This window comes from Streptopelia decaocto (assembly GCF_964273445.1).
Source record: "Streptopelia decaocto genome assembly, chromosome: 6".
Lineage (NCBI taxonomy): Eukaryota > Metazoa > Chordata > Aves > Columbiformes > Columbidae > Streptopelia > Streptopelia decaocto.
This window is the reverse complement of record NC_138660.1, coordinates 33,919,146-33,931,637: the sequence shown is the minus strand read 5'-3', so window position 1 is coordinate 33,931,637 and position 12,492 is coordinate 33,919,146. Positions and strand designations below refer to the sequence as shown.

Sequence of the window (12,492 nt, the reverse complement as noted above, 5' to 3'; positions counted from 1 at the left end):
GATGCCCTACAGCAGACATGAAGATGTTTTTGCCAAGGGCCACCCAACTGTGTGCTTCCCTTACCTGGCTCATGAGGTACAACCTGGCTTGCAAAACCCTCCTGACAACAGATAGGAGCATCCATATGTGAGGTTTAACTTCTGTGCACATCAAATCCTCTCTGGGAGCAGGAGATGTCAGTTACGGTTTGACAACTAATAGCCTGGCTTCGTTAATGTGACATAGCATAGGGGAAATGCTGTGTTCAGATGCTGGCTCAAGTGTGTAATGCACATTTGGAAAATGAATTGTGATTTATGATGAAGCCTGTACAACCCAGCGTGACTACACTGTTTGGCTGCCTGTGTACCTACTCATCTCCTAGGGTTTCTTTATAACTTCTCAATGTTTTATTTCACATTCCATGTTCCCCTGCTGAGCCTGTCAACCTGGAAATTAGACTCTGAGAGTGCTTAACCAACCAGAGTCAATTGATGCTATTCCCAGCCCATTTCAAACAGTCTGCTGGTCACCACACACTTTTACTACAGCCATAATAAACTAGGTCTGAGCTTACACCAGCCTCTGAAGAAGGGGTGTTTCATCTGTTGTATAGATGATCCCTTCCTTGGGCTTGGAGTTAAGTGGATGAGTCTATTTCTGTGCATCTGACCTGGCTGTGACCAACACAAAGGCCAAGCTCCCAGGCTTCTTCAACTCATATTCTTCTGCCTCACTCTGTGCCATATCCTTGTTCTGGCAGGCTTGCTGTCCCATTTTGCAGCATGAGAACACCCATGGGCCAACCTCTCCTAAAGGAAACTGCAAATCTGGGTCATTACTTATGGGCTGAAGTGTGGAATTAAGTGGCACTTGTTTGATAAGCTTGCTCCCTGTAACGAGAAAATATCCTGGTGTGATGTAAAAGGTGCCTTTGAAACCTCAAGAGATTCTGGAGACAGGAAAAATAAGGGGGAAAAAAAAATCTAATCCTAAATTTAATTTGCATTAAGAGCTTGCCTTTTGTGTATTAAAATTCTGCGCCAGCGTGGTAGCCATGCTGGGCTTGTCAGAATTCCTGGGTGTTCAATTTGCCATTGGCCATGGACGACTGTGTCAGTTCCCTCTAATTGTACAGATCAGTAGTTTTCCTTAGGGATTGATCCTATTTCAACACAAAGGCACTCAAAGTGCAGTTATGACAATTTGCACATAAACAGACGTGGCCTTCTTTCACAGCAGAGGTATCCTCAGTTAAACTAAATTTCTGCGTGTCCTTGGGTCCAAGTGCACCCTCTGAGGACGCAGCCACAGCTCCAAGAGATCATGGGGACAGCTTTCTTCCAAAGAAAACCTGGCTGTCACTTTTCCTGGGAAGTCAAGCCTACAGCTGTAGCTCTTTGAACCTCTCCAATACTGTCCTTGCCAAAGCTCCATGTTTGGCCAGTAAGTAAGTGTAAGTGTTTAGAGTTCCAGGTAAGTTAAATGCACCTTTTCAGAAGTTTCAAGCAGCACTTTCTAGAGAGGCATGAATAAGAAATGTAGAGCATGGGTTCACCAGAGTTCATAAAATGTTTGCAATTTCCCAGTTGTCACTGGAGTTAATGCTAACTCAGGATCCTAAACTAGAGGCCAGGTTTTAAAAGCTTGTGTGTGCAAAAAATAGTACTCATCTTTGATCATCATATCTACCATCTGAAGCTGAATTATTTATCTAGCGAAAAAAAAAGCTGTCATTTTTATAGCCAGCTATAGCAAACATGAACTCTGACTATAGACAGGGCAGCCTTAAGGTATCAAATGTTTTATTTCTGTGTTGTAAGTCAAGAGGAATTATGGAGATGAGTGGGTTTTAAGACTGCACAATGTAGAAGCAGAAGGTATGGAGATACAAGAATATCGACAATTTGCAGTGATCTAGAATCTCAAAATAAAGCTGATACTTCCTTTACTCACAGGGATTTTTATTGCAAGTTTCTCTGATTTTCACGCAAGACCTCTACCACAATTTTCTTGATTTTCCTTGTGACATGTCCAGCTCCTGAAAAGCTTCAGAAATTAATTTGCTATGATTTGACATCCTTACCTTTAGAAGGGTGCCGTGAATCATGATGTCCTGTTTCATATGAACAGTTTGTTAACAGTGGAAATCTTTTCAGGGATAATTTGTTTTCCAGGTAGCAAAGTACTCTTCAGATTTTATCATCCAGCAAAAACTTGGCTCTTTCAGGCAATCCTATTGGTATGGAGATTACGTAGGAAGTATGAGACCCTCAGTCCTTGTTATTGCAGATTAGGGATGTCTACAGACACTAATAGATGAAGCTCTGCAGCCTGGGGCTTTACAGGCTTTTCCTGTATCAGATACAGATGATGATGTGCTTTGGAGTTGTGCAAATGTGTTTACTGGCTATCTTTGTGTTCTTTATGCTATAGAGTCTACAGGTTTGAACCCCACCTCCAACTCACTTCCTGTGCATAAGCTTTGATGAGTGGGATTACTCCAATTTCTGTTCATTTAGGTGCAGTTCTTGTGAGTGATACTCCTTCTTGTATTGGTTTTACTGTGTATTTTATCATGAAACACTGCAGGCTACACCCATCAAGCAGCATTCTCTAAAATACAGTATTTGAAGGTAGAGAGAGATGTGTACATCTTAACTGAACATCTGTACTAGAAGGAGCACTTGTCTGCTGGTAGTTCTCATGCTGTCAGCAAGCAGAGGGCTGGTCGTGGTGACCTGGACCTTGGCTAATTACACAACTAATACCACAGGGTGCTGTGAAGGACCCCTGTGTTCCCCTCTGCACACGCTTCCAGTATAATACCCTGTATCACTTTGTACCAGCCTTAGGTCTGCTGGACCTGAATCTAGAGCTCAGTGTACCATCGTGAGGTCCCTGAGATACCACTGCCCTGCTCTACAGCATCTCCTCTTGTCCATCACTGTAGGTACCCTGCTTGTTCATCCAGCGCCGCTGACTGACTCCCCATGGCACTATAACAGGCTGACTTTGGCTCCTGGGTACCCCTTGGCCAGGCATAAATCCCTCTTCCCTCCTGCTGTGAAAGCAGCCACCAAGAGCCAGGACCTCTGCAGAGTCTTGCCGCTGCCTGCCCCAGTGTTGCTGCCCAGCATGAAACACCCAGGGACCGCTATTGCGTTTCTGCTCCAGCGGCTTCAAACAAAAAGAGCTTTGTGTCTGTGTCTCATGTCTTAATTTTAATGAAGGCATGTTTTTGCCCATGCTGCAGTCGGGACACTAGCAAAGAGCAAGCACAATAAGAATAAATGGGCCGGGTCCTCCCTTCTGGATCGCATTTAAGTGCAATAAATAAACAGAGGCTGTTAAACGTTTAACGCACCAGAGAGCTTCTTGCCAGCTCGGCTCCAGAGGAGGGCTTCCCTCCTGCAGGTCTGCCGAGTCAGCTGAGGGGACAGGAAAGTTTCCCAGCAGTGCTCACAAGCCTTAAATGCTAACAGCAGGGCCACTGCTGTGCTTAAACGTGGCTCTTGCTAACGAGACAGAGCCTGTGCTTCCTCCAGACAGGTTTTTGTGACACAAACTCATGATGCTGTTTGAGATTAATGACAAGGTCTGATCGTGGCGGGGGGGGAACTCATGTCCTCACTGGCATGATGCATGTTCTAATCAAACCTGTTATTACCAAGATTGACTCCGGTAAGCAAACTCGTAACAGAGCACCGGCAAGTGTTTCTAGGAGGTTGAAGCAAAACCTGAACTGATTCTGGGATTTTGTGACTTCCGAGTCACTTGAAGCATGCTGAGACAATGAATAACAGGGTCATATTTTTCACTGAAACACATGTTTACTTTTGTGAGACTCTTCGGTTGGCTTAAAACCAATTCAGTTAAGCTGATTTTTAAAATCAGGCAGAATTGCAATGCAGGCTGCCTTTTGGAAGGCTTTAAGGTGGACCAGCCTTTCTGCATGGACCTGCTTTCAAAACATCTGAAACCAGTCTGGATCAGAGCATGTTTTAGCCTTTTCCTTGTCTTCACATAGCTTAGCACTGGGGAGGGGTGCATGTGTCAAGGTTTTGGTCTCTTATTGGTGCTTCAGTAGGATTAGCTAGTTTACTACTAGGTGGTCACTGGTCTAAACTTGTCAAGTAAGATGAAATGCAAAATCAAGTATTGAGCCGTGAAAAGGTGCTGCCCACTGTTATATCCCATCTTTGTGAACTCTGGTGTGAATGAGAAGGATGGTAGAATTGGGCCAATAGAAGGAAAAAGATCAGGAACTGAGGAGGGGGAGAATGCACATCAAGTAAAGTAAGAAGACTGTTTTCATCCTTATCTCGTGCCCATAGAAGGAGGGGAAGATGTCTGCGGGCTTCAGCAGGATCAGCAATGGGAAAGTAATGTTAGAAAAAGTTCTGCAGGTGAAATTCCTCATGGCTGGAGATATCGCCTGGCCAGGGGCTTTCTGTCAGCATTTGCAAGAATTGGGTGTGTTAACAAAACTAAGCAACTTCTGAGGACAGCTGAGGAGAATGCTCCAAACCATACACTTCTCACTCAAAGGAGGAGAAAATTCATCCATCATGGTAAATGTACCATGGAGGGGCTGGTGGGCACCAACTGCAACCTTTAGGTCCCTTTACAGCCAAAACAGGTAGCTTTGAAAAAGCATCATTGTAAGGGAATGATAAAACTGCTTAAATGTGTCTTGTACCTATTAAAAGGTAGCAAAGCGCTTAGCTTAGCTGGCCCTGCCCATCCCACTGAAAGGTGAGGGGTGCTTTGTATAAAAGTTAAAGCCCTGCAGTCCTGTACTTTGACTTGGTATCTGTCAGCGCTTGCTTTGTGCTGCCAATGGCTTAATTACTCCCTTTTATTTCTCCTGTGCCATACAATGCAGCCTGTTCGGTAATTGTGTAGCTGCTCTGCTTCTTTCAGATGGATGGGTACATGCCAGCAACGGTGTATAATCCTTCCCCAACACCAAGCACATTGTCCTAGGCCATCCCCATCTGCACTAGGGAGTTGCTGTGTGAAAAAGGGGCATGTGACTCTTCCTGAGAAAAGCAGAAGATTTATTTGCACACTGGAGATATTACTGGAACATGAAAGGGCTTCTTGGAGATGTGGCAGGGATCTCTGAGCTGCTGCAGGTTTTGTTTGCCTTGGGGATGAAGACAGAAATCCAGGCTGGTTCTGAGAAACCACATGTGGGCTCCTCTGCCTCCACATCTTCCTGCTCGGGAACCCAGGGACATAAGATGGGGAGAACAAGAGCACTTTGTGGCTGGGGAAACCCCTGCTCTGGTGTTTTCTGGTTCTACCTGAGGAACTAGTCTCATTTATGGGTAGGATGTATTGCTGGGGATTGGAGGAGTAGTGCAAAGCTTGAGAAATTTGACTTGGCTCTTCATATCCTCTGTAAAATAGGATACTCAGAAAGCTACTTCTGCATCAAGCTACATATTGGTGGTTCATGTTCAGCAGCATCTGGGAAACTATAGATAACCGGGCTGTGGAGGTGTAAAGCTTTCTGGGAAGCTCTGTCCTGCTAAGGTAGGTACAGGGGGAGCATGTATGCTCTTGCACATATATGATTAGTTACAGTAGGTCTGAATTTTAGGTGGTCCAAGGAGAGCTCAGACTCAGACATTTTCTTTTTTTCTTGAGATACAAAGTGGTCTGCTATCTTCAGAGTCTGGAACAGTAGCTTGGAGGCAATTTCTCAGGGACACATCAAAGCTTATATTGGAGAAAATAGTAGGCCATGTTCAGTGTGGGATTTTTAAGTAAAACCAGTTCAAATGTATCCATGTCTTTTGGTGCTAAAAAAACCCCAGATTCTCATCTCCTTGCCAGTTTGAAATTATGGACTTCGCAATGGGGACCAGACTGCCAGACCACCCTGTTCTATTTATTGCCCATAGCAATTTGTATAGCCTTTAGGAAGCAAGATGGGTAAGCTGGACATTGTAATTACGCTGAAGGTTACCGAGGCATTTTCTCCACTCCACTGAAAACTGTTATGAAGCCTGTGCTGTAACTGAAGCTTCTTGAAAAAGCAAGGCCAAATAATAGTTTTAGATGTGTCTACCATACTTATACATGAAGGTCAGCCATGTATTTTGTGCTTCAAAGAGAGCCAGGCTGTAGTTGAAGACTTTTATTCCCAGGATTGTTAGGCAGCTACTATTCCCATGTGATGGGAGCAATCATGCCAAAACATTTCTGTGTGATTAGAGCTGTAATCTCTTCCTCACCCAAGCATGCCATCCTGCAGGGGACACTCGTGCCAGACCACACCTGGGAGCATCCCATCCTCTACATGTCATGCAAGAAACCACCACTTTTCTAATGCAGCTCTACAACAGCAGTGCACATCTGGGTGCTGAGGTCAGGATGTCCTGCTTGGAGGGTCCCACAGCTGGGTCTGGTGTTGGAGGTCTCAGGTAAGCTGGCTTGGAGAACTGGCGGCCTGACTGGTAGAGGGAACGGTGGACTACAACCCACTGAAGGGGAAACTAGAATGGACCACTTATCAGAAATACTTTTGCAGAGCCAACTCCTGTTTCTTTTGAATCAATCCCCTGGGCAAGGGCTCTCATGGTGAGCTGAGCAGCCAGGACATAGGGAACAGGCTACTCTCGGGTGATATGATGGGCAAAAGGAGCCTTGCAGAGTTCTTTGTGAGACTTTTTTCTTAACTACTTCTGGTACACCTGCAGCTGAGTCTGTCTGCTTCTGCTCATCTATGTCTACAGTTCAGTGTATATGAAATCAAGGGAGGTTAACAGCAGGGAAATTGTGTGCACTTGAGACCTTATGCTGGTGTTAACTGAATCTTCTCCCTATGGAAAACGCATATTTTTAACCAAAACAGAAGACTCAAGGAATTGATTTTTTTGTTGATTTCTGTCCCACATACAGATACTGAAATAGTGAGTTAATAGTGTGGAGAAAGGAATGTCCCTTCTTGCAAAACTTTATACAGTTCTCTCCCCTCTAGTAGTTGAAAGGGAGGAGCAGAATTTGCCTTAGTTCAGAACCATGCAGTGAAATAATTTATTTAATCTTCCCATGGGGCTGTAGAGAAGCTATGATTGTAATGCCACGTCCATGGTCAGAATGTGTGTTCTGCTTTCTGTAGGTCATGCCACAGGCACCTGTAGCAAACACCAGGCTTGTGAACACACCAAAGGTTCTGAGAAGGGACCAAGTGTCCCAGGTGGAGATTTGGGAGTGCAGCTGTGTATGGAGGCATTGCCCCCAAATCCCAAATTTATACCTCATGACCACTGGGGAGTCAATGTGAGAGTCTCATTTCGGTGACCAGGGAGGAGGAACTTCTGTCACTGCTCAAATAGAGGCCAGACTCTGCCTGAGTCTAGAGAGGAGATGACAGAAAGACCAGGGTGGTTGCAGGGAACACGAGCTGGGTCCAGCTGTTGTTGTGCAAAGCAAAAAGGTGCCTTCATCCTCAGCCAAATGCAGCTCGCTTCCCTGCCTGCGGGCCTCATGGTGTTGATAACTTCCCGATGCTGTGGCTGCAGAACGTGCGGGGCACATCTGCTCTGCTTCCTTGGGCGGGCGCATCAAAGCATGTGCTGCGCTGTGATAAATTAGCGGTGAGCGTGTGCATGCAATTAGATGCCCAGCAGCTCCTAGAGGGAATGGTTCAGCTTTCTCCCTGCTGCAGGAGGATGGTTTTCTTTGCTGTGGTGATGCTCTGTGTGCGGCTGCCGTGGAGGTGGAGGGGTGAAGTGTGTTTGTCTGGGATGCCTTTGCTGCTACAGAGCAGCAGCTTCTGAGATATGTTTTGTGTGAGGAGTCATTCTGTCAGGCAGAGAACAGAGTTAACCTAAAGGGGAGCTTGGTGGGGAGGGGTGATATCACTAAAAGTCAGCTGGAAAAAAACTCTCCAGGATTAGACTCGTATTTTGCAGATCAGCTTAGTGTGTCACAGCCTGCTTGAAGCTAAAGTGCGGGCAAACACCTCTTTCGGCTATGGAGGAGAAGAATGATGATATAAAATACCCAGAGCCGGGGTCCACACCTCTGCTAACACCTTCAGCGACAGGCAGAGCTACCTGGAGGCTGTATCAGCTCTGCCGTCTCTGGCACTCGGTCCTCACTAGAAAAATATTTTGGATGGTAGAGAGGACAGGAGCCAGCATGAAGTCTGATTTAACAGCTTCCTTAAAAATGCTTCCAGGGAAGGGGTGAGGGAGGGCAGGCAGAGTCCATTTCTGTCCCACTGTGTCACGTTCCTGCAGAGCCGTGGTGGGAGCCAGCAGGACAAAGCTTCAGACAGCAGCTTGAGTGCAGAGGCAGCAGATCAAGCAGTGCAGGCTTCAAACAGAGAAGGGAATTTTAATTTTTTTCATTGTTTCAAAACCCTCTCTCCCACCTCCCTGCTGGGGATGTACTCATGCATCAGCATGAGAGATCTAAGAGAGATCCTTAGTGACACTTGTGGGCAGGAAATCTCATGGACCAGTTCCCTCTGCCTTCTTTTATAGAGAATAGGAGGCCAGAAAGGAGGGAAAAAAAACCCAAAGCCTAGGACTTCACAGCTCTGTAGTGAGGGTAACTTGCTTGCAGTCTCACTGGAGGCTGGTGTGGGGTGTGGATTCCTGGTGCTTATTACACTTCTAGTGTCTGTGCTGGCTGGTGACCATCAAGTGTGATGTCCCCATGCCCAGGAAAACAGCAACGCTTCACTCAAGCCCTTAAGCTCGGTTGGAAAGAGCCTCCTAGATTTCTAGGAGGTTACAGGTGGGAAGAAAGCATGTTTGACATCTAGATGGGACATCTTTTAGCTAGAGCTTGGCTTAGGAGGCCAATATCAGCAGGGTGAAGTTGATGAGAATTGCTGGGGTGTTAAACTGTTGCATTTGACAAATTGCAGGAGCGTTTTTTTTTTCCTGTGATTCTTCCAATGAGCCCACCTCCTAAAAAGCCTTAGGAGGATGTTGCTCCAGCTTCAGCAGCGAAATCTTAAGAGTTACCAGTCCTGGGGAGAGGAATGCAGATTGTTTCTGAGTCTTGGAACCCAGATCCATCACTGGTTTCCAAACTGACTTTGGTCTTGTTATGCTGCTGCTGTGGCTAATTTCTAGGGTGTAGGCTCAGCTTTGAGATCTCTGGGTAAAAAAAGTGTACTTCTGTTATTAATGTCAAGTCATGGGCAAGGACTAAGCTTGTGCTTATATAAAGACAGCACTTCCATGGAGAGCTGGAGTCATCTGCCCTACAGACTGGATTCGAAGGGTCCTCCCACGTTCCTCCTGTTCTTGGCTGAGGCAGCCCAAGCAGCAGAGAAGACCCCCCACTCAGTGCCCCTCTGCTGCCAGTCCCTGACCAGGAGAATAATGCCATAATAAGCACCTGACTGGGGAACCCTTTCCCTGCATTAATAACCTTTCATTTAACAGTACCTGTCATTTCATCTTCCAGCTATGCAGGGAAAGGGAAACTACATTAAAAGGTAAAGTTACTAAAGAATGACATTTATACTGAGGGAGGAAAAGAAAATGGCCCATTCACTAAAGCCTAAGGGCAAATTCAATAGCTTCTGCATCTCAGCCGGCTCCATTGGTTGACTTTAAAAGAATCCCCTTAAACTCCCATTACCTTTTTCAGTACAGTGTTTCTCCTATGCTGATCGACCTGGAAATCTGTGAGCAAATGCAGCCTTCCTGGTGTTGTGTATCCAGGACAATTTTTTGCTGGAAGTGTGTTTTACCTGCACTTGGTGGGGTGAAATGAGGCTGGAATAATGGGTGAAAATCCTGACACTTAAACCTGTCTATGTCCCCGCAAGGAGCACAGGCATTATTTCTGGTTCTCACCTCAGGTTTTTGTTTGTGATTTTTTTTTTTAATTCTTTAATAAAGCTCTCCTACAAACTTTGAGACTTGCTTAAGAGAGTAGGCAAGAGATGGGATTCCTCCATGCCCACTGCCCTGTTCTTGAGCTGTGGGGTGAGTTGTGTTGATGCACAGACTGGCTTTGAAGGAAGAGCTGGAATGACTCACATAGTTTGGAGATGCTGCCGATATCTCAGTAGCCACTGGCTTGGGACCTTCCAAGTAGTGTTGTTTGCAATGGGGCTGGATGGTGTAATTTTTTTCTAGATGCAAGGAACCATACTTACTTCCATGTAAGGAAAGAGCTAGGGGTAAGCTTGTCTTCTCTCAAGATGACTTGAGCCTCTATGCTCATGGAGCCCCTGCTTCATTTTCCTATTGAAACTCATTTACTTGATGTCCAGGCCTGCAGGGCACGTGACAGTAGCTGGTTCCCTATAAGTGGATTCAAAATTTAAGGTTAGTACATTGGAAGTTGTCAGCCACATTAGATATTGGTGGTAAATTCACAGCTTTGGGGAAAAGAAAAGCTTGGGATCCCTTCCGTTGTGCAGAGGAGGTGGAGGCTGATTGATCCCATGGGGAGAGGAGGCCTGTGGGAGCTCAAGAAGCAACAGTCTGAAAAAACTCTAACATTCTTTAATGTTAAAAATGGGCTCCTTGAAGGAGTAATTCTGTTTAATAGTGTATGTGGGATTATGTAGAGAAACAGAGGCATGGTTGAACTGGGAGTTTGGGCTGATGTATCACATCTGCATGATAGCCTGTTGATGGTTACTCCTTGCAGAACACAGCTGTTCCCCTTCTTGTACTGTCCTGGTTATAGATTGGCAGGAGGCAAGAGAGAGCTATATCACAGGGTTGAAAAGCAATTGTTTTCTAATGCAGGGAATAATACAGGATGTTTGGATTTGGGACGCAGATGATCCCTTGTGGTGCAAGATCACATTTTTAACTGTCATAGTAGCCACGTGGTGATGAAATATCTCCAGTTCAGAGACGGCTGCTCTCAGCTGGCATAAATCACTGTGGATTCCTCCAAGGCTGCAATGCCTGATAGCAGCATAGATCCTGGCTTACAGTTTGTGTGCTACTTGCATGTGTACAGCAAAAAAATGGGTAGCTTTTTTTTAAACAAACAAACAAACATGTTCTGTAGCTATGCAGAAATGCCTCTACCAGGGGTTTGTGTGCTGCTGATGACCAAGGGCAGGTGAGTTGTCTGGGTGAGGTGTGTTGCCCACCCAACCCATCTGATACTGGTGGCTGTGTCCCCTGCACAGTCCTGTTTGGTGTCTGCATCTTGGTCCATCCCCCTCCTCTAATCCACAGAGGTCTAGCCAAGTGGGTTGCCCTTTGGTGGGTGCTAAGCAAATGTGAATTGAAGACCTGTAGGAAGTGGTGCCTCTTTACATTGAAAAACTTTCATTTTATTGCCTGTTTGTAGAAAAAACAAACCTCCCAGCCTGTGCTGCCCTCCAAGCCTCCTCCTGCCTCTCCCCATCCCTGCCCTCATCTCCCTTCCTCTGCTGAGGTGAAATGACTGCACAGTAAATCTATTAAAATACTAATTCACAGGACCAAAGCCCTTCGCTAAAAAGTGTGGCCCAGATAAGAGGTCATTTGTCTGCAGATAGTTAAATCAATATGTTGCTGAATCACTCTGCAAATGGAATCGGTTGCTGGGAGAGGGAGCCCTGCGCAGCGTTAGCTGTTGTGCTCTCTCAGGCCTTGCTGAAGCCAATGGCTTGGAGCAGGCAGCACCGATCTGCAGCTGGTCAGCTGCTCAAAGGGGCACCACACAAGGATGAAATGCCAGGGGAGCCCCAAGGTCATGGTCTGTTCTGGAGCTGCGCAATAGCCAGTGCCCTGCTCCTCTCCAGCTCCTTGCTCTCCTGTAGAAAAGGCAATCCTCTCTCCCTGATGGCTTCATGCAACTGTGCAGCCCCTCTGGAACCATACAGGAGGTCCTCTCCATCTTGCCCATATTGCTTTGCCCCTTGGGTCATGCTCTGTCCTGTGAGTACTGCTGTGCATGTGTTCAGTTCTTAGTGGGGCTGAGCCTGGTGGAGGCTGCCCTGATACGTGGCATATTTCATTATCTCCAGGCTTTCTGGTTAACCTCTGGGCAACCCCACAAGGATGGGTCATCAGATTTCTAGCCCACAGGTATTTCCAGGCTGTTATCTCCTTTAATGAGAACTTGGCTGAGCAAGCCTTATTGAACTCTGTGAATCCCTCCACATAAATCAATTCCTCTAGACCCTGGTTGTGTGTTGTTAATCAGCTTTGAGCTTGCTCTGGTTTGTCAGCCTTTCTGGGAATGGCCTGCCACAAGCTCAATGCAATCCAGATGCAATTACCAGAGTCCTATAGAGAGGAAAGATAACTTCCCTGCTCCACAGGCTGGGGTCTGTCTCTGCACAACTGCGCTGGCCTTTTGTTTTTCTGCTGTATTGCCTTGCTGTGTGACAGATCTGGGCTAATCCATCAATGAGTCATGCTTCATGTGGAGCAGAAGTAATGTTCAGAGGTGGTTCAAAGGGAAGGAGTGCTCTGCCTTGTGCGGCTGAGCAGCAGAGGGCAGGCAGCAAGGGTGGCCCTGGCTGATATCGCTGCTCGAGTGTCCCTATGTACAAGGTTTGGGGCTGCATT

At 46.3% G+C, this 12,492-nt stretch overlaps 1 protein-coding gene across 1 annotated transcript in view; it reads left to right on the top strand.

Annotated features, from left to right (window-relative positions):
* SPP2 (secreted phosphoprotein 2) overlaps window positions 1-6,335 on the top strand; it is an 85,959-nt gene extending 79,624 nt beyond the window's left edge. Inside the window, exon 7 of the mRNA XM_082055681.1 lies at window positions 6,249-6,335. The gene's annotated coding sequence lies outside the window, so the exon portion shown is untranslated. The remainder of the gene's footprint in view (window positions 1-6,248) is intronic.
* Window positions 6,336-12,492: the final 6,157 nt, after the last annotated feature.